At 36.6% G+C, this 27,826-nt stretch overlaps 2 long non-coding RNA genes across 4 annotated transcripts; both read right to left on the bottom strand.

Moving 5' to 3' along the window:
• Positions 1-3,836: 3,836 nt before the first annotated feature.
• Positions 3,837-4,748, bottom strand: LOC147512922 (uncharacterized). The gene is made up of 3 exons (XR_015217299.1): positions 4,699-4,748; positions 4,558-4,591; positions 3,837-3,998 (listed from the first exon to the last, which is right to left on the bottom strand). It is a non-coding gene; the product is annotated as an uncharacterized LOC147512922 (long non-coding RNA).
• A 1,171-nt stretch (positions 4,749-5,919) lies between these two features.
• LOC147512921 (uncharacterized) lies at positions 5,920-9,159 on the bottom strand. Of its 3 annotated transcripts, XR_015217297.1 has the most exons (6): positions 9,012-9,159; positions 8,853-8,903; positions 7,065-7,248; positions 6,628-6,882; positions 6,411-6,511; positions 5,920-6,236 (listed from the first exon to the last, which is right to left on the bottom strand). It is a non-coding gene; the product is annotated as an uncharacterized LOC147512921 (long non-coding RNA). The 3 variants fall into 3 exon arrangements; XR_015217298.1 differs by lacking the exons at positions 8,853-8,903; positions 9,012-9,159 and adding an exon at positions 7,816-8,111; XR_015217296.1 differs by lacking the exons at positions 8,853-8,903; positions 9,012-9,159 and adding an exon at positions 7,580-8,105.
• Between the last annotated feature and the right edge of the window lie 18,667 nt (positions 9,160-27,826).

Here is a 27,826-nt window from a genome sequence, read left to right as displayed (position 1 = left end):
AAGATTTCCAAAAGAAAGAGTCATTGAGCCATCCCGACAATTGATTTGGGCATTGGCGGTTGCCAAGAAAGGACGCCCTAAGATGATGGAATGGAATCATGAGCAACTTCGTGGTCAAGAATAACAAAGTCGGCCGGATAATAAAAATCCTCAACTTTAACGAATATTTTCAACTACACCCTTGATACTTAATAGAACGATCGGCTAACCGCAAAAAGTCATTTTGGTTGGTTGAAGTTTTGTTAGACCTAGTTGTTTATATAAATAAAAAAAAGTAAGTTAACACTCCCCCGTGTCTAATAAAGCAGCTTGTTATGAAGGTATCACCTAAGGTGCATTGACAAAGATAGGGACTACCGGTCCTTGTACTTAACAATTCCGCTATGTTCGGATAAAGAGGATATTGTTCAGCTAAGAATGCTTCGTGGGGTATGTTGGTTTTCCTCTTCTTGGTGCACAACTCTTTAAGAAACTTAGCGTGTCCGTGTAGACTTTTTATAGCTTCTAGAAAAGGTAGGTTTATAGTCAAATTTTTAAACACTTCCCTAATCTCATCAAAATTCTCGGCCCTTTTTAAACACAACTAGTCTTTGGGGATATGGTGTTTTATCGCTTTTTAGCGTAAGGGATAAAAGTATTATTAGTCTTTGCTTTATCTCTAGTCGCTTTCCATCTAGGTGTCCATATTGGAACCTCTACAGTGTAGGGTCTTCACTTTCTATTATTGGGTCTTGTAATATTTTTCCCTTTTCAGTGTGGTTTAACCGGGTAATTTCTACAAAGTAGGTCTTCGGGTTTATTATAGTATTTGGTATGGTATCATTTTTAGTTTGCGGGTAATCTTTAGGCATAGTCACTTGGTTATCAACTACTGCCTCAAAGCGAAGCGGTAGTGACTGCCTTTGTAGGTCCCCTTTTGGTTTATATTACCATTACAAGAAATACCGCTTATTTCAAAGGCGGTGTTTGTTGACTTAGGATTAGGGTAATCGCCGACTTGGAAACACACCGGTTTGGTTATTATTTTGGTTAGAAGACATGTCAATAACCTTTTGGCACAAAGACGCATCATTTGCATCGCTTTGTTTCATCATATTAGAGTTTTGATCATGCCGATCTTTCATCAAGTTGGAGTTTTGTTGCATAATTTGATTTTGTTTCTCCAACAAGGTCACTACTACTTTGTCTATATGATGGTTGTATTGGAATTAAAGCTTGTTGAAATAGTTCATGTCTTGATGTTGATAGTTCCGGGTTATGGGTGCTAAACCTCTATTCCGGTCACTTAAGTTCCCTTTGTCCTTGATGTTGAGTTAACCGGTTGAAGTGTGATGGTTGTGGTGGTGTTTGTGCATAGACAAGAGGATAATAGAAGTCGGAATGCTCAAGACTACAAATGCATATTACAACGAAAGTAGAGTTAATGTTCATGACCGAGTGGGTTGTTGTTGAACGTAGATGGCATCTACCTTTTAGTGAGGGCATCGATAAGAGTTTTAAGCTTCGGGATCATATTTAACCTCAAGAGAAGAAGGAGAGGAGCCGGGAGGAATCGTTACCTCCCCAATTGTTCACTATACCAAAACAGACATTCCTATCTATTGAAACCGTTACTAAAAATATTTGTAACGGTTTTTAAGGCCACAGTTTTGGCTTTCTAATTGCTATTAATATTCAGAGCGGTTTAAAACCGCTACAAAATTATTTATTGTAACGGTTTTTCCAGAACTAAAAATATTTGATAACGGTTTTCTTTGCTTAATTGTGTTACCCTTTTCTAAGAATAGTAACGGTTTTATAGAGTTAGTAACGCTTTTTGACCGTTACTCTTTTCTAACAACAGTAACTGTTTTATAGAATTAGTAACGCTTTTTTGTGTTACTGATTTATAGAATTTGTAACGTTTTGGTAACGGTTTTGTTGCTTCGTAAGTGTTACTTATTACAAAATTTAGTTACAGTTTTCCACCGTTACAAAACTATTTCATATATAAAAAAAATAATTTTCCCCAAAAAAAGGTAAAACCACCATTTTTGGGAAACTACTAAACCTGCATAAAGATGCCCCTACTTATTAGGTATTCTACAATCGTCCATAACATAAACAAGAAAATACATCCAATCACATAATCTTTTATTAAAAAAACATTACCAAAACGTCTTTTCATAAATAGGACTTGCCAATTAATTAAATACACATTGTTTTCCAAATCAATGGGACTTGTCCTTAAACTCAAGCTCTCACTTCATTTGTACAGAACTCCCACCTTCAATAGTTGCAAGCATCAGGGGATGACTTTGGGATGGTATCATCAGAAAAGTCCCTTTCATCGTATACAACAATAGAAATAAATAAAAGAGAGTTAGGCAGTAGAAAACAAATATGTATAGATATATACTTATATCTTATTCTTAAGTAGTAGCTCCTTATACTCAAACTACATAATTAAAAAAAAAATAGTATGGTAGCAAACTAGTAGCATAGAAGCATAGTATAGACACGAAAGTTTATGTACCATCCCAAAACCCTATAACCTTGTCAGACACCTTGACGAAAGACATAAAAATTTCGACAGAATCTCCTCTGTATATTCAACATTTCATAGACATAAATTCTGTCATAACCTGACAATCAAATAATATACTTTCATAACATATATTAAAACCTCAGACCTCAGTAGTAAACCAAACTACTCAAATATATATTGATTCAGTAGAACCCAAATACTTAACCATCTCACCAATGCCGCTTAAGTCAAATAGCCAATCCTCTAATTAAAAAGACACTATAAATTATATACCAAAATTAAAATGAAAACAACATATACATCACTTCCACTTATATCGTTGTTATACACCCTCTATTAGTTCCAACCATAGATACCACACTTAGAATATATATACACCATACATTCACACTACTCATATGTAAGGACTCATCTTCCAAAACAAAACTCATGAATATTCCAAAGATCTGCATACACTTGTGACATATGAAACGAAAGAAACCACATGAGGACCTTACTTTTCATTAACTCGCTAGGTCTCCCCTGTTGTCGCTCTCCATCTACGCTCTAATACATCACCAAACAAACAGATGTATCCCTTCAAATATACAATGAGGCCCTTGAATAGATCTATTCTTGGACCAAAGTGAATAAAAGAAAAAAGATACAAAACAAACATTGTATAATATTACCAGATACAAACCTCCTCAGACTTTCGAAAATGAAAAGAAATTTCGCATTTAGGGCTAAAGGCTTGCCGAAATTTATCCCTAATGTATTTCAATAGCTAGGTTAAGAAAATTCAAGTACAAAACTCAAAACACAATGCTAATTTGCTAATAAAGATTGAGAAACCCCCATTGAAAGAACATCACTATATCTCAGAACTATCACTATTTGTAGGATCAACAACCTACTTGTCCTAAAAACATCCTGTCTCTCACTGAACCTAAAACATTTCTATATATTGTTATAGTTGTTGAGAAGAAGAAGATAACTCATTAAATCTACCACCACAGCCCATCCAATCTTGTTAAGCACCACCAAATAAAGATAAGCCAACCAAATGATATGGATGAGCTTGAAATGAGCCATGTAAAAGCAATAAGAATAATATTTACCTTTATCCGAAAGTGTTTGCCAAAGAAGCCAATTGACTACAAGTCAGGACTGCATGTTACAAGCACCCCACATTAAGGTTATTATGCTACTAGTCAAATGCTACACAAGCTTCTAAAAAGTCTAGAAGGTAGGAAAAATAACAAAAATGGATGTAAACTATAAACTTGATTACAAATGGATGTATGTATTCACCTCTCACTGAAAAGCAAGTTATTGCAAGATAGCTTACACTGCTTCTCCTCACAGGAAGCTTCCTCTAAAGCTTTTCATTAGACCATACATTTTTTATCTCTTGCCCATAGCCTAAGAGTGGTCAGAGGCTCAGAGCCTATAGCTAATATAATGAGCTCGTGAGAAATTATCACATTACCTATAAAATAGAGTCCATTCAGGACAAACATCGTATATTTTATAACCCTATTTCAAATAAGTAAATAGAATTCAATTCACACAAAAGAGATATTACTTGAAAAGAAACACAAACTTGGAGTCTTGGACTAGTGTTTAAATTACTGCTCAGTTGTATCAAGGGTCGATCAATGGTGTGAGATCTTTATCACTAACAAGAGTACACATCATTGATCTAACATTGCCATTGTTAGTACACTAATAATTGTATGAGACCACAAATCTGAACAGAGTGACTCCAAGTAATGCCTCATAATTCTGTAGTTCACACGGTTATAGCATCAAGCAATGGTGGCTAATAAGCCATGGCATATTACATAACTATGTGTCTACGACTCTATGCCCATATCTAAAGGTAAGGTAGATAATGTTTGCTGCCTATTTCAGGAGGTAGAATCATTTTATCACTGCTTCCGCGTCAAGTTTGCAAACCATGTTAATCAAAGATCAACAAGAAAAAATCTATTAGGAATACACACTAAAACTAACAACAAAATTCTAAAATCCAATCGCTTTCATACCTTTTTCCCTCAAACCAAGAGATTGAAACAAGATCTCTGGGGGGTGAAAAAATAGTAAAAATTAAAACTTTTGAACAACGACATAATTTTTATGAAACAATTTAAAATATTCAGCTTAATATTAAGAGATAGCCAACACACTTGTGTTCAAATACCCGTTAGCAAAATTAATTGACCCAATCAGAAATGTTGAAACCATTGATTGAAAAACCCTACCTCGCTCTAAAACAAAAATTTGAAATCCAATTAAACCCAACACCAATAATGACAACAAGTAAAGAAAAGAATTGAAATATCTTTACTAATAACTAAAAACCAAAGAGGAAGAAGCAAAAAATAAAAAATCTAAAATTTCCAAACCCTAAAAAGAGAAGGAGAAGAAGACAAAAACTTACCTTCAATTCTTTTTTAGATCGTAGTCTAGGTTTGAGGTATCCACATCTCGCCCTCCGAAAGTGAGAAAGTGAGAAAGATGAGTACGACATCCTTTGGTTTTGGACTGTCTTTTATTTTTCTAATTTGTTTTTTCCTAGGTTACATTGACACGGGCATGCGTGTCGGTGTCCGACACGGATACAGGGTGTCTGATACGGGCGAAAGCAGTTGAAGATCGATTACCTGGGACACGGATAGGAATAATTAATTAATTTTTTAATAATTATAAATTTATTAAATTAGATGGTAAATCAGAAATTCGAGGTAAATTAAATACAATATGTGTCCGTGTGTGTCCGACACGGATACGGACACGGACACGTGGATACGTATCCGACACAGATATTTTCAAAATATGGCGTGTCCATGTAACCTAGGGTTTTTCTAACGGTATCAATGTGTTAGCTCACCATGACAAATTAATTTTGATAATTATTCGAAATTAAGTAATGGAAAATTTTAAATAGTTACGCTTTCTAAACGTTAATAAGGGCGTCACGGTGAAAAAATGTTACTAAGTGAAAAAGGAGGCGCACTAAATCACCTTTTGGTGGTGTTATCTTTTGGTTTGACATATATTAAGGACTGAAACTAAACCTTTCCGTACTAAAAGCATTTCACCTTCCAAAGTCTTTTGTAATTTACAGTTTGAGCCAATAACAAAGCCAAAGTATATATGGTGCAATATAAGAACTAACAAAGGTTTATAAGAACAAAACCAAAGTTGCCTCTTGCAATTGCATACTTGCATTGGGTATTGCCAATAGCATAATACATGATAAAGGTTTATCTCTTCATGGACAAATCTTTGCCATGCTTGGATTACTTCAAACAAGATAAGTGCAGCAAGAGCATTATGATTTTGCAACTACGTACACAACTTAATCTGCTACATAATTAGCCATATGTGCAACTCACGAGAAGTTATAATGTATAAGACTAAAATGCACTTACCATTCATTGTCACTTGAATCGCCTAGCTAGCAATATATATATCAGCTAGCTAGCAATATATATATATCAGCAGAAATATTGAGCAAAGGAATAAATAATACCTCTTCTTTGAGTCTGACATTTTCAATCTGAAGATGTTGTTCATCGAATGACATTTCTCCTAGAATTGCCAGACCTCCACAGTTTGGACAGGATATGCTCCTCAACGCGGCTTGTAGCTTGAAACCCTCATTTTTTAGGTTCTCATATTCGGCTTTGAGTATCACATAATCCCTTCTGTCTTGTTGTGCCTAAACATACAACATAACAAGATAGAATGTTGTGAAATTTAAAATAGAAGCGAAGCTTATGTTGTGTTATCGCATTAAGTAAGGTTAAATAGGAAGAAGCACGAGAATTGGTCATTAATGAGTATCAACCACTTTACCAAAAAAAAAATGAGTATCAACCAAATAGTTGCTTGCCTGTCAAGTATAAATCCAAGAACGGTAGATTGCAATGATGCAAAGAAACAAATCAAAGTGTTCAGTGACAGATTGGCTGGATAATCCTTGCAGATCAGTGCCTGTGGATGTGCGTGAACAAAAGAAAGAATAAAAGAAGTATTTATCAATCAAACAACAATTCTGATGAATGTAAATTAAAACTGATGTACTTCAATAGGGATCATCCAGATCAGACCTGAAGAATAAACCATGCACTCCACGCAGCATTGCTAGCCAAAACAAGAGCTGACCCCTTGATCCAATCATTTTCATGGTGCCTTGACCCGAGTGAACCTTTTGTATTGTGGATGTTGATCAATGACCTCTGGTTAAAGTCTCTGAGTAGGTAATCTCCTTTCCAAAATGTAAATATTAGTGCTCCTCCAACACAAACAAGAGACCTATAATCTTTGCTTGACCTTTAATACTCCGAAGCATAACTTTCTCCATCCTGAATGAGAAGAAAGAAAAAAACATATCCGTCAGCATTTTGTAGTAGGTACAGGTATCGTGGATTTCTGGGGAAAGGTGGAAGACTGGAAGTACTACTTATGCTTTATGTTTTTGTATGTATCGACTACCACCGGCACGATAAGCTATTAAAGAAGTAAAATGATAATGATGGACTATTACCCGAGTGAAACCGCGATTAAGAATGTGAGACTAGGAGTTACATTAATCAAGGCAGTTGCAACAGTTGGAGAAGTGTACTTTAGTCCAGCATAGTAAAGATTCAGATTGAGAGTGCGCGCTACCGAGTGATGCAAGAACAAAGATCTTCATTATAGTTGTAAATGGAAGTGGAGGGTGTGTTTTCCTGCAGTGCATTATCATTTTATAAGAAAATGCAAAAGAACATGCGATCCTTGATGTCAATTAAAAGTTTAAAACCATTAGCACAACACTCCTCGAGCTCTGAAGAAGTTATGGAATCATTTCTGTAGTGTTCTTAACCATTTGAAAAGTGTTTGTGTTGTACAGCTGCTGCTGCTGATGTTAGTTAGCTGATCGATCTATTCTTAATTTCAAGGTACTATTTCAAAATTTATTGAAGAATTTGCAGCTTTGGATTTTCAGGGTATTTGAACATTGAGTCCCTAAGCAAGGTAGATTATAAAGCACTTTGAGTGGAAAGCAAAAGTACTTACCTCTCAAATGCATAGGCCAAAGGGCCTAATACAAGCAAAGCAATTAGGTGCCGATAAACTATAAAAACTTGTTGATTCATTCCCTTCTCTAGAGATATCTTAGCCAGAATACTGGAACCGCCATAAGATAGCTGTACCACAACCATGGCCACATACGAAGCACAAGTCCTAGTAGTTACCATCTCTTAATCATGCAAGGACAAAGACGAATACTGTGTATGTAACAAGCTAAGCACCTTTCTATATATATATATATGGTGATTGAATTGAACACCCTTGCACACTGCATACTCCACTTGTGCTTATGTTGTGTGCTTGACTCCTTAACCATAGTCATTGAGTGGGATTCAGAATCAGTGAAGCAATACAGCAGCGAACCTGGGCCTCTTTCTTTTTATACGGATTTTGCACAGTAAATGGATATGATGATTACCAGTTTTTTCTTGGTGGAAGCAGTGGGAAAATTGTTCAAACTAAAGACTATTGGAATATTCGTTCCTTATGGATAAATAGGTATGCTCCACTGCACATTATTTGAGCACTAGCCATTAAATTATACATATACCATCAAACTATCTCTAACATGGAACTTGATTCACGATGAACTCACAGCAGTACTAATGAGATCACTAAAGGAACTATTCTTCTTTCATTGGCCCAAGACTCTTTTTGATGCATACAACATACATTCAAATGCGAGAAAAGCATAAAATAAGACCTACATTATAACTAGATTAAAAATTCAGAAAACAATAATTACTTGAGACTTACATTATTAGATTTAAAAACCGGATACACCAAATAAAATGCAAAACTAAGCACCAGTAAACATGAAAATTTTAAACTTATCGCAATTCAAAGCTAAAATTGCATCCAATCAAGAGCTTATTACTGATATATATGGAATGTACGTGGCTCTACAACCCACCATCAAATGTATGAGTCTCACTCGTATTTGACACAAGCACATTAACTTTACACTCAATACTAGTACTAGTAGTAGTAGCAGAAGAGTAAAAATAAACCAACAAACTGAAATTTACACTCAATACTAGTACTAGTAGTTGTAGCTGAAGAAAAAAAATAAACCAACAAACTGAAACTGAAACAGAAAACTAACAACACCCAAAAACAATTATTTTTTATGCCTAATTCTTATGCAAAAGAAAAAATCATAAGCCCTAAAATCATCCCCTTTGCAGACAAGAACAATCATACTACAAGATAGTAGTTTCGCTCGAAGAACACACACAAATGAAAATAAAAATCGTACCTTTTGCAACAATTCAAACCGAACTTGGACTGAAACAAACCGAGCAAATCCCTAGATCATAATGGATTAAAAAGCGAGAGAGAGAAGTTAATTAGTGCTACTGAAGAATTACCAAACCCTACATAATTGAAAGGAAGAGGAAGGGGAAGGCGTACTTACAAGCGGCGGCAGCAAACAGCTCAAAAATGAAACAGATTTGAGAGAGATTTAAAGAAATTTGAGAGATTTAGTTGCGAGAGATCGAAACAGATTTGTGAGAGAGAATCGATTAAAGATATATATATTTTTCATAGTTAAAGAGTGCAAATACGTGAAACTTCAAGAGAGCGCGAGTTTTTAGTATACTTAATTCCCAAATTTCTATTTTTTTTTATTTTTTTTTGTGTTTTTTTAGTGTTCACGGTTTGAAAACGCATATGTTTCGTAAGAAAAATCCAAAAAAACATTAACAATTAATTTAATTTTAATAGAAAATCATTGTAACAGTTCCTCGTAATTGCTAACGGTATTAAAGTGAGAGGAACTCTCTTACGCTTAGAAACTGTTACTAATGAAAAAAAACGAACGTTACAAATTTCCTGTTTTGGTGTAGTGGTTGTTCTTTTTAGATTGATCTTCTAAGAATTTATAAGCCTCCAAGGCTCCTTTACTAAGAAAACTACCCCCAGTCATGATGTCTAGAACCTCCTTATGATAATGTGAAAGCCCCTTGAAGAAAGCACGAACAAGCGTGTCTTTTCGCAAGATTATGATGCGGGCATTCAATGAGAAGATCGCTGAAATGATTCCGTGCCTCCTCAAAAGGATTCATGAGGATTCCGGGCGAAGAAATGAATCTTGTGAAGCATTTCATCCGCCTTCGCTATGGGTAAAACTGTTCCATGAACAATTGAACAAGTTGAGCCCATGAGTCCACGAGTTTGGCGTTTGGGGCGCTTAACCAAGACGCCGCCTTATCGGGCTAAGGTGAAAGGGAATACCCTCGGTTTAATTTATTCCGCACCAACCGTAGGATGGTGGAATGTTGTTAGGACTTGTTCAATCCTACGACGTATCGGATAAGGTTTTTCACCATGAAAAACGAGTAACAAATTAAAATATTTGGGGATTCGAAATCCCCACCGGGTCCGCTAGAACGATGCATGATTTAGTGCTATCGCCGAGGCTTTGTAGAAGTCGAGAGAGGAGTCTCTTTTCTTCAGCCATTATATCGGTGGTGTGTGTGAAATTCTTAGATAGGCGTGCGTGGTATTTATGTTTACGTAAAACAAGCCCGATTATACTAGAATTAAAACTCCTCGACAAAAGAAACGAGGAGTGGAAGAAGGAATAATACCCAATTGCGCCCCTGCTTCGCTTATAAATAGCGCCTTGTTCACGCGGTGTTCGGTGTATATAACAAGTTAGAACACTGAAAAACTTGAAAATTGAAAATTTGAATCAAACCCGTGGAAATCCGGCAAAATCACCGAGGGGCGCAGTGCGCTTTCACTTTGCGCAGCGGCGCGCTAAGTGCAAATTCGAATGTCCAGTGTTTGAGCGCGGATCGCGCTCGGTTTGGGCGCGGGTCGTGCTTCAGGGTTTTCGAATGTCCAGTGTTTGAGCGCGGGTTGCGCTCGGTTTGGGCGCGGGTCGCGCTCAGGGATTTCGAATGTCCAGTGTTTTGAGCACGGGTCGCGCTCGGTATGGGTGCAGGTCGCGCCTCAGGATTTTCGAGTTTTAGGCCTTTTATCGTACTCTAAAAAATTTAAAATTTTTATAGTAATTTTCTAAGACGTTTATCAAGTAGCCTGTAAAATTTCAGATCAATCAGAGCTATGAAAGTCCCTCTACTACCCTACAAAGTTTGCAAAATAGTTTTCAGACACAATACAAACAACCGAATGGTTAACCCATCAAAACAAAGCCAAAAATTTCCAAATTTTTACTGGAGAATCCTGACAGATCCTACTTGTTCCTGTAAAAACTTTAGAGCAATTGGAGTTCTAAAACCTCTCCTTATCGGCTGGTGTTCCAGATATTAAGTGTTTGCAATACTGCAGAAACACACTGGAAACACTCTACTATTTAGGAGGTCAAAACAAATAAAAAACTCGTCAAATTTTTACTAAAAACTCCTGACTTAGGATAGATACTCTTGTAAAAAATTTAGAATTTTTAGAACTCCCTAAGTAACCTTACTTGTCTGTTTTTCAAGAACATACGGTGTGAAAACTGAAATGCAGCACTGTAAAGATCGTATTTTTTTCACAAGGTAAACCAACTTTGAAAAATCTGAAAATATTCCAGTAAATCAACAACACATTAAATATTATGTCTGAAAATTTTCAGAATTTTTGAAAATTTAGAAATACCTTCACCGCAGTGTTTTTCTCTGTGAATCCGCAGCCCTTATGCCTAAAACAGTGAACAGTTCCGAAAATCAAGAAATAAGAATGAAAAATTAAAAGGGTGGGTGGGTAGAGAATGGGGGATTGCCCCTTGGATTCAAGCAATTGAATTCTTGTCTTAAACGAGATTAAGATGGCAGCAGCGCCATTTGATAAACATAAAAATAATAGAATCCTAAATATTAATGTTAACAACACTAATACGTAATCCTACCGTTCTTACGTTTAAATCAATTATTCTTACTCTCAAAACATAATCATGCAATATAATGAGTAAGGATTCGTTCCACTCTTAAATGTCTAGACTTAAATTGAATTCAACTAATCAAACCCAAAAGGAACAATAGTGAGAGTAATGATTTGATGTGAAATTTCTATACTACCATTTCCAACACAAGAATAATAATAAGAACATGTCATTAAGGAATAAGTAATTAACTTTATAAATCTAATAGAACAATAAGAACAAGATGTGATTGAATGAATAACAACTACTTATTAATCTAATGAACCATAAAAACAATGATTCAATACTCAAGAAATAAACTAACTAATTAATCTAAAACTAGATCTAGAACTAAGGTTTAATGGCTACTTTTCTTATCCTAACCTAATTTATTTTCTAACCTAACTATCTACCCTTAAGAAAAAGTCAAGCTTTTGTTTTTATACTTTCAGATCCAAAAATCGTGCATGGGCTTGGAGCCATGTTTTGGGCCGGAAAATCGGGCCCAAAACCCAATTTCTTTAGTCCAAAATGGGCTCTTCAGCTGTAATTGGCTTCGACAAACGTTTCGTCCACTTCTGCTCCTCTGATTGGGTCAAGACTTGGACCATTGAAAAGCTCTTTCTGAGCCGGTCGTTTTGACGTAAGGTAGGCCCAATTCCGAGGTCTGAGTCCAAAGATATGGTCTTCTAAGTTCTTCACGACTTTGTGTAATCGTTTACGCCCGTGGACTTTGACTTTTCATCTTTTCGACCGGGCTTTACAGAGGCTTTGTCTTCTTGAAAATTGGCCTTTAATCACGTAACTCCTTAGAACCGACCTTTGCTCCTTTATCTCGCTAAAGTGGCATATTTCGCATTATAATGGACTTTGAAGCCCGAAATGCATAAAACACGTGTCGTGATTAACTCTTACTTATTATTCACATAATTGGTCTAAAAGTACGATTGTTAAAGGGTTAAAACTACAGTTTTGGGCTCTTATCAACTTTCCACTTCCATTCATCGATTAGATGCTCGAATGCTTAGCCGGTCATGCATATTACTGTTTTCTTGATGGTTATTCAGGTTATTTTTAGATAATCATAGACCCTGCTGATCAAGAAAAGACCACGTTCACGTGTCCATTTGGTACATTTGCATATAGACGAATGCCTTTCGGCCTTTGCAATGCACTTGATACTTTCCAACGCTGCATGCTTCACATTTTCAGTGATATGGTTGAACATTTTATGGAAGTATTCATGGACGATTTCTCAATATATGGAGATTCTTTCGATAGCTATCTATCAAATCTTGAAAAGATTTTTACACGTTGTGAAGAGAAAAAACCTTGTTCTCAATTGGGAAAAATGTCATTTCATGGTTACAAAAGGAATAGTTTTAGGACATATCGTTTCAAAGGATCTGAATCGAAGTCGACAAAGCTAAGATAGAAAAATTGCTTCACTTCCTATACCAAAATCAGTTCGAGACATTCGCGCATTCTTAGGACACACAGGTTTCTATAGGAGATTTATTCAAGATTTCTCAAAAGTTGCTCGACCTTTAACCAATCTCCTGCTTAAAGATGCCGTCTTTGACTTCAGTTTCAATTGCAAACAAGCCTTTGAGATTTTAAAAACCGTATTAACTATCGCTCCCATAATTCAACCACCTGATTGGTCTAAACCTTTTGAATTAATGTGTGACGCGAGCGACTATGCTATTGGAGCTGTACTAGGGCAACGCTGAGAAGATAAGCCAGTTGTCATTTACTATGCGAGTAAAATCCTTAATGAAGCTCAACGTAACTATACCACCACTGAGAAAGAGTTTCTCCGTTGATATGCTTTGGATAAGTTTCGGCCCTTACCTAGTGGGTTCTCCAACTATTGTCTACACCGATCATGCGGCACTTCGCTATCTATTAGCTTAAAAAGATGCAAAACAAAGGTTGATCCGATGGATTCTCCTTTTGCAAAGAGTTTACTCTAGAAATTAGAGATAAAAAAGGTTACTTAAAATGTGGTTGCAAACCATTTATCACTTAATTTGTCGCTGATGTTGATACCGATACCGAAACCTATCTCGTGATTCCTTTCCGGATGAACACTTGTACTCTATTTTTCGGCCCCTTGGTACTGACATAGTAAATTACTTAGTTACCGAAGAAGTCCCTTCATCTTGGTCTCAGAATGACCGGAAAAAGTTCTTATCCACTGTGAAATTTTATTTCTTAGATGATCCCTACCTCTTCAAGTATTGTTTTCGACCAACTAATCCGCCACAGCATTCCCCGACCGGGAACACAATGATGTGTTATCCTTCTGTCATGAACAATCTTGTGGTGGTCATTTTAGTGGTAAGAAAACTGCGGCCAAGGTCTTACAATGTGGATTCTATTGGCCAACACTGTTTAGAGATGCACATGAGCATTCCAAAGCATGCAATCGCTGCCAGCAGCTAGGACGCATTACTCAACGCAATATGATGCCCTTAAATCCCATTTTAATTGTGGAAATCTTTGATGTATGGGGCATCGACTTCATGGGTCCATTTCCAAATTCACATGGCTTCCTATACATACTAGTAGCAGTTGACTATGTCTCAAAATGGATTGAGGCATTGGCATGTGGTACTAATGATAAAAAAACGGTCGTTTTGTTCGTAAAAGAAAATATTTTCTCTCGATTTGGTGTTCCAAAAGCTATAATTAGTGATGGGGGAAAACATTTCTGTAATAAAATTTTTGAATCTTTAGTAAAAAAATATGGAGTCACGCACAAAGTGGCAACTCCGTATCATCCTCAAACCAGTGGTCAAGTAGAAGTCTCTAATAGAGAGATCAAATTCATTTTGGAAAAAACTGTCAATCCATCTAGAAAAGACTGGTCTCTACGATTATCTTATAGCCTCGTTTTTGGGAAACCTTGTCATCTGCCGGTTGAATTTGAGCACCGTGCTCTATGGGCCATCAAAAGCCTCAATTATAATACTAACGCGGCAGGTGCGAAGAGAAAATTACAGTTAAATATGAGCTTGAGGAAATTCGAGTGATGCCTATGATCTCTCGAATCCTATAAAGTCAACATGAAAAGAGTGCATGACAAGCACATATTGAGAAAAGATTTCAAAGTGGGTCAAAAAGTTTTGTTGTACAACTCAATATTACACATTTTTTCAGGAAAATTAAAAACTTGATGGTCCGGTCCTTTCACCGCTCTCTGCCAATTGCCATGGGGGCTATTTCTTTGAAAACGTAAATGATGACAACGAATTTCAAGTAAATGGCCAACGCCTTTAAACATTATCATGAGTTCGCTCTCCGTGATGTCGAAGAGACTTTTTTCAATGATCCAAATTTCTACATAGACTAATAGATTTGATGGTGTACTTCTTTCCATGTGTTTAAACAAAGAAAGTACACCATTTGGGTAGCCGGGCCCTTTCTTTTTCTTTTCTAAAAATCCCTAGAGTGTGTGGTTGCAAAGCCACGGAACCATAGTCCACAAAAACTCTACTTCGAACCGAAAGTATAAATGTCTTCTCGATAATCGAAAGCAAACGTGCCTCCCGGAAAACAATGGGTACCAAAAATTTCATCTTCTTCTTTCTCCTCCCTTTTCTATTCTCTTCCTCGCGAACTCCAACTCATCATTTGGTGCAAATCTCACCCATCTCGAATAGGTAATGGTCGTAGTACTTTTTTTTTTCGGCGGCGCGAAAAGGATGGGGTGGTGTATGAACTGGCCAAACTCCTTTCTGTCCGTGTCTTGATCTTCTATCCCGAGATGAGCTGGTATAAGGTATATTATTGTCCGACACCAGCTCAGCAGATAAACTTCGTCTGTCGTCCCGTTGTTCCCGCGAGGTTGGGATTCGCCTCTTGAGGATCCGACGTTAAAAGACTCACATTCGCCTTGAGGATCCGGCGAAAAAGACTCAACATGTATATACTCGTTTTTTATTTTTTTTTTCCTTTAGCACCAAGCATGGTGCCCAAAGAGAGTTGTGATATGCAACATCGGACATTTTCTAGTTTGTGCGGGCAATGGATTCTACCCAGGCCAACCCCGATCGGTTTTCTATGTGACTGTATCAAGGGGTGGTTTGAGGCTATACCATATGTACTAAGGGTAATATTATTATTAGACCATTGCACATTGGTCAGGGATGGTACCGTCTTGAACCCTAGGCCCCCAAAACATAAAGGTTAAGCCACAGTCTAGCTAGATTGGGTTCGCCCCAGAGCCGACATGAAAGTTTCCTGAGTTAAGTTGTTGTGATGTGTTGTTTTATTTGGACTTCCGGTGTTGTTGACACGTTCCTTTCGAATTGTACATTTGTATATAAAAATTGTAAATAAATAAAAACTAAAATAATAATAATAATAATAATAAATAATAAAATAATAATAATAAATAAATAAAAATAAATAAATAAAAAGGTTTGAATGTGATTTTGTCATATTCCAGTGAATGACATTTTTAATACCGATCGTTTTGATATATCATTGTTTCAATTTGGAGTTAAAACGAATCGAAATTCCACGTTTGAAATTTCATAACATTTCGGGACATAAGGGGAATTTCTGGAATTCATTTGGGTTTGGGCCAAAAATTGGACCTGACCCAAAATCACGGACCCATTTACAAAAACCCACACGCTGGCACCCACGCCCATCCCTCACATTTTCTTCCCCCTCAAAATCCGGATCTTGGTCTCCTACCCTCACTCTCACCTCAAGAAGACGACCGACTAGACGACCGAAATTCAACCATGCGAAGCTAAAACCACCAATTCGAACTCCCTTCCTCCAACACCATCTCCTCCATCACTCCTAGCAATTTCCACCCTCAGAAATTCATCTAGACCTTGCTATGGCAGCACGAAGGAGAATCACAGTTGAGAGAAATTTTGAAAATTTCTACAATTCCGGGATGTTTCATCCATTTTTCGATGAGGAAATTGCTAGTAGAGAGTGGGAATATCTCTTGCATCGAATTCCAGCTGATTATTCCGAAGAGTTGGTGTTGAAATTTTACGACAATGGAGGTTTCCGGGGTGATGAATTTTAGATTACGGCGGATGGGTTGGAACGTGAACTCAATCTGGAGTTAATATCGAATACAGCACAGATTCCAATAAACTCTGATAGTCCGACCCTGTTGTTGTCAGAGTATCTGACTACAAGGGACTTAATGTTTGACACGCTTCTCGAGGGAGAGTACAGTAATGGCTCGAACTGCGGTGTACCAAAGACTCGCCGCATCGAAACCAACTAGCCGTCACTCAATGGATGGCGTACAACGTCATTGGAACTTCAAAGACATCTGACGTGAACAAGACATTCTTGCACCTGTTGTGGATCCTCCAGGAGAAGAAGAATACTTTTGGTATGGTCCATTTCCTGGGCCATATTCTTACGACCGCGTCAAACAGGTCAGCTCCTCTTGTTGTACTTGTTACTCAGCTTATGCTTAACTTAGGGTTCCAGTCCGCTACTCCTTTCATTCCAACAAGGTCTTTCGAGAATTTTGGAATTTTCGAGACTTGTGTTCTGGACCATTGGGACCCAGTAGCTAGAGATGATATTGAGCGTGATAACGTACCTCCTCCTCCCCCTTCACCACCCGACTGTTTTAATGAGGCTACCATGCGCCGAATTAACACTCCCATGGAAGCCTTGAGACACATGAACACTAGTATGCGCAGGATGTTTCTTCATCAGGAAGAGATGCTTACTTCCCAAAATGACTTCCAGCAAGAAATGTGCAATCGCCAAGGCCGTTTCCAGAGAATGATGATGGCAAATCAGCGGCAATTCCAAGATCAATTGCTACAGTCTATAGGCCACATTCCAGACCAGTCAGCTTCGGCCCGAAGTTAAAATCAATTTACGAGAAACCCGAAGTTCATCTTCCGCTAACCCGAGGATTCCCAAGAGTTTTATTTCCCTTGGTTTAGAAATGACTATGTCATTTATTTCCATTATGCATTGCATTTTTAGTTTTCTTGTGATAAAAATATTATATATCGGTTGATTTCTCATAATTTTGTATCTCCAGACGGTTTGAATGAGAAATTATTTATGTTATGCAATTATTGTACTTTCTAATATAGTAGTTTGTTCCTCGATGCATTGGGCCTACTCTCAAAGCCCAACGATCAAAACCCAACGGACTGATCCAATCGGTCAGAAGCCCAACGGTCAGAAATCTAATTATAAATACAACTCTCATTTTCCACCTTCACTCATCCCTTTCTCTCAATCTTCACACTTCACACACAAATTCTCATTTTCTTGATCATAATGAATCCAATCGAGCGATGGGAAAAGGAGCAACGCGAATGGGCTATCACAGTATTCGTGATAACAGTGTTTATCATTATTCTCCTGTCACTCATGCATAACATGATCCAGAACATCTAGGTCTATGTAACCATCTCTTTTTTTCGACTTTCATTTTGTATATTAGTATGGTGTGTTAAATAATTCTCACACATTTTTGTACGGGTTACGATTAAATGGAAGTTTAAGATTAAATATTTGTGTATATTAGTTGTCTTTTCTCTCTCTCTCTATATATATATATATATATATATATATATATATATAGAGAGAGAGAGAGAGAGAGAGACAACTAATATACACAAATATTTAATAAGAAATATTAAATAAATAAACAAACCATAACAAAGAAAGACCATCCAAAACTTACCAAATTAATTAATTGATACTCATGTTTGTTCGAGAAGATCGCAAGACGCTTACAAGGTACGCATAACACTTGTCACACATGCAGCTCGATTATTCTATCCATATGCTATTACTGAGGTCTGATAATCATTTCTGAAATTACGTGTAAGTCTAACTACCCTGTGAAACTTTCCTCCGTATTTTCTAACATTGAAACATCTCATTAATTGTTTTTGGAAATCTGACATAACAAGACTTACTATGGATCCCCATTGTTGCTGTTCATAATCACATGGGTCATTAACTACACTTGGAATCCAGATTGGTACAGACTCATAGATTGGCTATAAATCTCTTCTTTTTCAGCCATTCTCATTCAAACAATTCTCACTATCCTTCCCTCAGTAATACTACCAATGGATCAACCAAGAAAAATAATGCCCGAGAAAGACTACCTAAAAGTTTTGGAAGATGGCCGGTTTTATCCTTATTTTGACACCGAATAATACGGGGATGAGGGATGGGCGCCTCTTCTATATCATTCAAGAGCTTTGTTATTCCCAAATTGGTTTTGATGTTCTACCAATTTATAGAACCTGAGAATGGAAAATTCTACTTCAATACTTATGGACGACGATTGGAATTGACTAGGAAAATTATCTCCCACATACTTCAAATACCAATGAATACCTAGGAGTGCCTTTTTCCGTGAGTCATCATTTGATTCCTCGCTAAAAGTTTACTAAGAGCTACCATATCTTATGGCGGCGGGAAATAGACATCACGTTGTTCTTCAAGCTTTTGAAAACGAGAATCAATGAGTCGAGTGCTCCAATTGGTTGGGACACAATATGATCGGTACATCTCACTAATCGAGAAGTCACAAAGACTCAACTTCACCTACTTTGGATTTTGCGCACTCGAGAGATGATTTTTGTCTAATCCAACACCTCTGGAACGTGATCACCAGGAAAACAAGAAAGTCAGCACCTCTACCTCTACCCACTTTAGTCACGCAAATTATGATGCGTTGGGGTTATCCAGTCATTTCTCGAGAAACACCACTTCAAAGAGCACATATTGGCGCTCTCAAACGTACTACTCCATTGGTTTTGGACTCCTCGATACTCGATGTGATGAACGGAACGACTCAAGCTCAAACCCTGACAGTTTCTTTGATGAAAATACCATGCTAAAGTTTTTTAATCCCATGGAAGGCATTCAATTTCTTCATCACGGCATGCGGGAACTACACGCTCGTCAGAATATCATCATTACAACTCTTAAGGATTTCCAAGAACGTCAAGCAAAGCATGATGTTGAACAGGAGGAAATATTGGAAAATCATTCTCAGTCCTTGCAGAATCACGCTCTCCTTATGGAAAATCAAACTACACTCTCTGCCAGCCAAGGGGACATTCAGATGCAGCTCGGCCAACAATTGGAAGAACTAAACAGTTTGGTGCACGATATGTGTCTCCAAGATCAACATAATAATCCATAATTTTCTAATATTACTAAGTCAATAAATAAATAATCGTATATGTTATTACATTTTTCGTCGTATTATGAATTTTGTCTTATCTTTGTGTCTTCTTTTGTATGAAATGCTTAATAGGATTGTCATCATTTGCATCGTTGTGACTAATATAATTTTAACATGTGCTTACAGGAGGATCTATTTTCTTACATACTCAATTATCCATCCAGTTTGCCTTTGTCGTTACCTATTTCTTTACTTCATCCACTATGGCATCTTCATCAAACATGGTATCTCCCAAACTCATTCCTAAGCAATCCTTTCAGTCTATGATGGATTCCAATACCTATGGCCATCTTTTCTGTGAGTACATTACAAACATCGGGTGGTCTTCCCTAATTCTTCAACCTAACCAAACTTATTCTCCGAGTTTGGCTACATATTTTTATGCTAATATGGAAGACACACCAGGATTCAACCATGCGCATGGTTTCTACTTACACGGGTTCACAATCCTAGTTGGTGACACACCTCACATCTTTTCTGAACAACAACTTGCCCTAACTTTGGATCTTCCATACCATGAACCTGCTACATCATGGCATTACATCTATCATAATTCTTACCGTTCCTTTCAGTGGCAAGCGTTTCGCGACTCTTATGGTGATGGTCTTGAGATTAAACGAGAAGGAAATGGCCATGTGCCATGGCGCGACATCACCATTCCATTATCAAGCATGACCATGAACATGGGGACTACGATGTTATTTGTACTCCTGAACATTATGGGAGATTGGCATTTTTCTACTGCCAATGAGGCTACCTACGTCGTATTCAGTGCACTGGCTCAAGGTCATACATTATTTAACATCTTAGGTTGTGTTATCTCCAACCCCGAACGAGCTCGACTTTTCAGGATCGATTAGATATACTTTTACCAGTCACCGCTTGCCAAATCATGAAGACACATTTCCCACAGTTTATAGCTACTTTTCATGACTGGGTCAAGGTAGATTCTATGTGCCCGGCAAACAGAATCATTCGTTCATTGAGGTTTCGGCAATGGAAGCGTCCGCCGGTACTGAGGCATGTTCGTTGTTACCCGGGATGAAAAAATATAAAGAAACATTTGAGGAAATCTGGAGACGAAGAATGGGCAGAAATTTGGCAGACTATTATCTTTTGGCGCGATGCTAAGGAAATGCATTTCCTTAAAGAGGACGCCAGACCTTCACATCCTGCAGGATGGTAAACTTGAGCTTGCCATTATACATATATCTAGCTAAACCTTATGTTTGGTGTGCTATTATTTTTCATGTTTCAGATGCTATTGTTTTCATTATTTAGGTGTGCTATGTTTAGTGTGTTATTGAACATTTTATTGTTCTTTTCTCAATAATATATTATGTTCTCCAACCTTTCGTTCCAAAAGAATCTAGCCCTAATTTTGCTCACGGTTCTCGGTACTTTCTCTTTAATACTTCGAGGACTAAGCATCATTCTCCGCCATGGGGTGTTTTAACCCCAGAACAAATATTAGGCAAATTGTAACCAGTATATAGTTTTATTTTCATGTTAATAATTGTACTTAGTGACAAAGTCTTGTTTCCTTTTCAATGATGAAAATTGTCTAGAAATCTCACATTAGTATCCGAATTAGGATTTGTTTTTAAGAAACTTAAGATAATACGATGCAATAATTTATACATCTTTTCATGAACATTCATGTATCTTGAGTATCATCGATTGTACATAGCGGTAAGTTTTCGAACCAACGGTTAGTTACTTAAACTATAAATCCTGTGAGAATCTAACCAAAACCTTGACATGAGTGATTTGTGTGTGATGACCACGAGGAGGAGTAGTTTTTCGATTAGAGAAAAATCACGCGATCTACTTACTTGATCACCAATCGAACCCAGCGAATTTAGGCCATCTTTGGATCGACATAGCTAAAAATTCTTACATTACAAATTTTACTTTGCTAGTCACTCCATTTGAACCTTTCATCAAACCTTTCACTTTCACCCAAAAAAAAAAATCCTTACCCATCTATTAAACCAAATAAAAGAACCTACCTAAGTGATGAGTATGAGAAATAGGATGAAATGTGGAAAGAATAAAGAGAAAGACTTGTCCCAAATAAAAGTCAGTTACTTACTTAAGGAAAGAAAAATAGAATCATGTTCTTAAGGCATCTAGAAAAAAAAAAATCCATTAGAGGCTTAAGAACAAGGTTGGAAAACTCAGTTAGAAGAAGGAAAGAAAACAAGGATTTCTCTAGTGTAAATATATGAAGATCCTATTCTCTCATGCTCGTAAATTTTGATTATCCATTTCCATTTTCTTGTACACTATCACCTAAGCCCCACAATACCTAATAAAGACTTCTAGCTCAATTAGGAGTAGGGTGGTGTGATAATAAGTAGTAGACGCGTGATTGATCGACATCGGCTCCTCATTTATCATTGAGATGTGAGGAAACGGTGCCCACCGCATTACTCGGAGTTAACAAAACCTGAGTGGAAATTTTTTGAGTGAAATTGTGTTTTGACACATACCTGTGAGAACCCATTTAAGTACACTCTCCAAAGGATTCAGAAACAACCCTACTAGTACATTTTAATGAAAAGTTCACTGCATGCATGATCATATGTAGATGTTTTAATTATTGAATACATATTAACTTGAGTTTCAAAGAAATCAATCCTCGTTCCCTGCTAAGGAGATGTATGGATATCTGAGATTAATTTAGGAAACGAAGTTTACATCCAATCGAGTTGTTGTAGTATAAATGAAGTTTGTGAGTATCTTCTCCGGAAAACTCTCGAATGAGGTTATAACTTCGTCCCACTAGGGAATTCCTAGTGGTTTAAAGCCTTGTTGCATATGGTCAATGTAACCGCACTCTGCGAAACGAGAATTAGTTAGGACTACACATTTTTGGCCACTTATTTGTTTTAATGTCTCTTCTTTGCTTGAGGACAAGCAAAGTGCTATTTGGGGGTAGTGTGATAAGCACCCAAAAGTGTATTATGAAACCCCATTGAGACATATAAATTTGGTTAATTATGTGTTTAATAATCATGAAATAAATATGTTTTCATACTTTTGCGGTATTTGCAGAGTAAACATGAAAATATTATTTAAACCTCGCGATAAAAGCACGAGGAGCGACATATATATATGAATTCTTCCAAATCGCACGTAGCATCAAACTTCCAAGCTCCTACCTCTTGAACCAGGACTCCGAATGCGACAAGTGAGCTGCTCAAACAATCAGGGCGATGAACTCTACGCATAGGCGGGAAGTTGTAAAATTGCCCAAAGACCGGACCGCCACTGGACTGCACATAGGACCTACTATACGGGCCCACAAGATTGGATGGGTCATTAATCATGGAGCATGTCAAGACAAAAATGACAAATTATTGGTGCAAAGTTGACACCTTGCATGTAATTAATTAGATTAGGTGTTAATAGTGAAAAAAAGGCAATGTGTCACTTTGTTTTAATGTGGTGGATAAAAATGAAGTAAATGTGGTTTGATATTTCACATGGGAAGAAATGAAATTTCTCTCAAATGGAGAAGAAAACAAAACAAGGGGGGGACACTCTATTTACTCCTTGACTTCTTTTCCTTACCTTGTATTATTTTAGTTCCTTAGTCATTTTTATTATTTAGTTTTTAGTTTTGTAAGAAAAGCTTGTAATAGTTTTAGTGGAGGAAACTTTGGTTTTCTACTAGAAAATAAATAGAAAGCAAGTGAGTTTAGATAGTTAGTCTTCTTCTTCCTTTTTCTCTCTCTCTTTTTGTACTTCTAACTTGTCATCCTTTATCCCAAGGATCATGAGCTAACTTCCCTTTTTGGGGAGTTAATCCAACTCATGTGAGGGAAAATATTTGTTGTTAGTTTGGTAAGTTAATTAGGAAGAACAACTAGACCTACATCCTATCCCAAAATGATAGTTGGTGTAGTGTCTAGTTAGGAATCAAAGTGATGAGCTAAGAGATAAGTCATTGCTTGGTTCCACTTGCTAACATGTATGAGCTTAGAGATGAGCCATACATGTTAGAGATCAAGTTTTCTTCAATTAGGACTTGTCTATGAGTCTAGGAAGAATAAAATGAATTTATTAAAATCAACAACAAAAGTTATCTTCACATGAGGAGGATTAGCTCTCCACCTTTTCTTTAGTAAATTGTATTGTGTCTTAGTTTCATAAATTTGAATCTTAATGTTTGTGTAGGAAAGAAATCTAGTATTAGTATTAGACTTACTCACTAGTTCCCTAAGAGTAAAAACCAAGTTGTAGTTGTCCTAGACTTTAGGTTGGATCGAATCCTTACTTCAACTTTACGAACACGAAGATCGTGAGTAAGGAAATCTTTGAATTCGCATTTTTCGCCAAATTAGAGAGTAAATCTCTAACTTTGTAAAAAAAGCAATATCAGTGAGTATTTTCAGTTAAGTTGGGAGGGCTGGCGAGTGGAGGATGGCGGCTGATCTGGTGGAGGAGAGTAGTTGGCGAGGTGAAGAAGATGACTATGTTGGGCTTGGGCTTGGTCATGGGACGTAGCTAAGTTTGATTGCTTCTTTGGGCCAAAATTGATTTGTTTTGTTGGTTGGGCCGAAACTGATTTATGTTTTTCTTGGGCTTGGGCCCGAACAACTAAGTTGGTTTGTTTTGGGCCAGTTCAATTTAAGTTCTATGGGCCATTTTCAGTTTAGTCTTTGGGCCAATTTCTTTTATTTCTTTGGACCGAACCAATTAAAGTTTTGGGCCAGTTTCAATTTCATTTATTTTTAGTTGGCTTGGGCCAAAATCCATTAGTTTTCTTTGGGTCAGTTTCTATTTTGTTTGGGTTATGTCCATCTAAATTAAAATAGATCCAATTGGGTCTTTAAATGTTTAGACTCTTGGACTTTGGTTTGGACCTTGATTGTGGGCTATTGACTGTTTAATTACATTACTTTTATGTTGTAAATTGTATGGACAAGTCCAATGATAGAATATTGCGGAAGCCTATATAAATTGGTTTGTCATTATCTAAGAAAGATTTGACGTTGATATTGTGTATTTATTTACACGTGACGAGATAGAAATTTTAGGAGACATAATAGTCCTAAAATGCTATAAAAAATGTTATGTGGTATGGGAAAATTGTTGTTCTGTTATATGATATCATATGTTAGGATATCTATTAAATGCAATATCTTTGAGAAATAAATGTAAATGCTTCGTCATTATATCTGTGTAATACTACTATGAGGTATGATAGTAATTGTGGATATTTCCCACAGGATTATGGCTTAGTGCAATAACATATTGGCACGTGAAAGAATGAAAGTTGTTATGAGATGTATTGAGATAATTCTAAATATTTTTGGCTTAGTGCAATAATTTATTTGGCACGTGATAAAGTGAGATGGTTATGAGATACAAATGTATGACACCTGAATAAATTATGTAACAAAAATCTTAGAACCTAGCTACCACAACTCATGTGATTTAGCCCTTTTGGCGTTTCAGTGAGTCTGAATGGCCCTTCTGACATAGTCGAATAGTGGCTTGATTATTCCGTTCGCAAAATTAGAACGAGACGCGCGATATTTTATGCCGAATAGTGGCAGTGCTCACATAATGACTTTCGTGTGAGGGTTACCTGGTATGCGATATCCCGCTTAGGGTAACTACGCACGAAGTGGTTCATTATGTGAGGGGAGGCATGTGGATGTACATGTTCGGCGTTGGGAAGCGATTGTGATAGCCAGGAAAACTAGGTAAGACATAGAGACGACGTAATTCTAGAGACACTTGAAGAAACTCTAAACAATAATTGTGATGATATATCAAAGTGTACGTTAAATCTATAATAAATGATTTATTGCAATTTATGTTGCATTCACAAGGGTGTTGCAGAAGGGTGGGTTGGATTGATTAGTTATGCAGGCGTGACCCACTCTGTGATCAAGCTTATACCAGTGTAAGTATAAAGTAAGTTTTAGTTGATCTAGTACGGTTTGAAGCTAAGGCGCCTCAGTGGAGGAACAATATGCCTTAATTATTGTACTTAAGAATGTTGTATTATTCGTTGGATGTTAAGTCGCATCGGTAGAGGAACTAACTACCTTATAGATTGTGGATATATATGTATAAGTATATTTTGTATTTTAGGGCTACTCATACTAGCATTATTTATAATGCTGACCCGATTTGCATGTTTGCTTATCAGGTGTGTTCATTAAATGAACTCAGTTGATAAGTCTTGACAGGATTAGTGTTGAAGAAGATGGATTGCTGCTTGTGGTTCGCGTTAGCGTCTCATTACATGATATGTTTTGTTTTCCCTTGAGGTGTAATAGATTTTCAGTCGAGACAATGTTTTTGTATTTTCATTTGTAATTATAATTAAAGAGTTGTTGAAAAGAAATTTATAATTTAATCATATTTGTGAATTTTTGTAATGAAGAGGACTTTTGTTTATTTAAAAAAATTTATTGGTTTCAAATTATTGGAATAGTTAAACGGATAATGGGTTTTTGGAAGTTGAGAGTGCATCACACCTCAAAAATCGAAGAGTCAGGAACAAATATTGTTTTTCCAATTTTGTCGAAATTCGGAGTGTGACACTATGTATGTGAGGATCTCTCTCACAACACTCCTATGTTTCTACTTCACTTTGTATTTATGTTCTTTTTCTCAATAAAATTCAATTAAAAAAAAAGTTTGTTAAGAGACTATTCAAGAAAGAATAAAGAAAATGTTAGGATCAATTTTGACAATAATTGTTATCTTCTAAAAATTTTGTTATAAAAAAAAAATGTTTGTGAGGGAGACTATTCAAGAAAGAAAAAAGATAATATTTGGATCAATTTTTACAACAATTGTTATCTTCTAAATTTTTTGTTATAAAAAAAAAATGTTTGTGGGGGAGACTATTCAAGAAAGAAAAAAGAAAATGTTAGGATCAATTTTTACAATAATTGTTATATTCTAAATTTTTTGTTAAATAAACTAAGCGTTTGCATTCATATGAAATAACGTAAACAAATCATATCGATCTATAAGATGTAACAATTTTATTAGAACTTTGCTTAGGGCCTTCGATTGCCTTGAGTCTCCCCTGTATATATCTCTCTGTTCTGTAATGTTGAATCGGTTTCATTACATTCATAGATCGGTTATTTGTAGTCTAGTTTAGGTTATAATCGAATCTGCAAGCGTCAATGGCGATTACCCTGGCCGGATTTCTCTACATTACCTAAGTTTTTTTTACTACTATGTATAGTTGGTTTTCTAGTATAAGCATATAGATTGTAATATGTCGGTGTGAATGGTTGTGACAAATAATAGGTTCAGGAGGATAAATGTTAGGCAGTTTGTAAATGATGAGAGAAGGGAAACTCTGAGAATCCTAAAGTCAAGAACATGGTCAATTATGAAAACACAGATGCTTTTGATGGGTTTTGTCTGGGGCGTTCTTACCTAGCTTGTTCTACAACTTTGCGTTTTCATGTCAGCTAAGCTCGTTTTTAATGTGTCTTCTTGTCTTTGGAGCTTTTATAGTTGAGACCGGTTCCTCTATAACCAATCTCTGTACCACACACACATATCTCGTATCTCGGCACACACACACATCTCGGATTCGGATCAACGGCGAGATAACACGGTTACAGAGATGATCTCTGTACCCGGTTGTAGAAATCTCGACTCCTTTATAGTTTGTTTCTCGACACATCTTGCTTATTTGGGAAAGAGATGAGAAATGAACTCTTCATATTACTAGCTGGAGTATTGCAAAGAGTTGAAGAAGAAGATTTGCTTGATACTAGTATATAGCCTGTGCCCACGGCAATATTTCAAATTAGGTCCAAAAGAACCCCAACTAACCTAATGACCTAATGATAAAAGCCTAGCTCACAAAACAACCATTATTGATCAAATACTCTTTCAAATTAACATTTTTAACTGTACATATTCTATAAGACTTTGGATCTGTCATGTCATAATTTGTGAAAAACATTTGTAGCCGTTGGATGGGGCCTGCGGCCCTCACACCAAGCCTTTTTATTAGATAAATAGAATTGAGCTACTTACTTTTTAAAACAACACAACTTGTGGTTTATATTGGATCATGTGGACTTGTGTATTTGGCTTATCTTGGATACAAGATTACAAACATATGCAGTAA

This window comes from Coptis chinensis, chromosome 3 (genome assembly GCF_015680905.1).
Source record: "Coptis chinensis isolate HL-2020 chromosome 3, ASM1568090v1, whole genome shotgun sequence".
NCBI classification, from domain to species: domain Eukaryota; kingdom Viridiplantae; phylum Streptophyta; class Magnoliopsida; order Ranunculales; family Ranunculaceae; genus Coptis; species Coptis chinensis.
The sequence above is the reverse complement of the archived record's forward strand: the minus strand, read 5'-3'. Positions and strand labels throughout refer to the sequence as shown.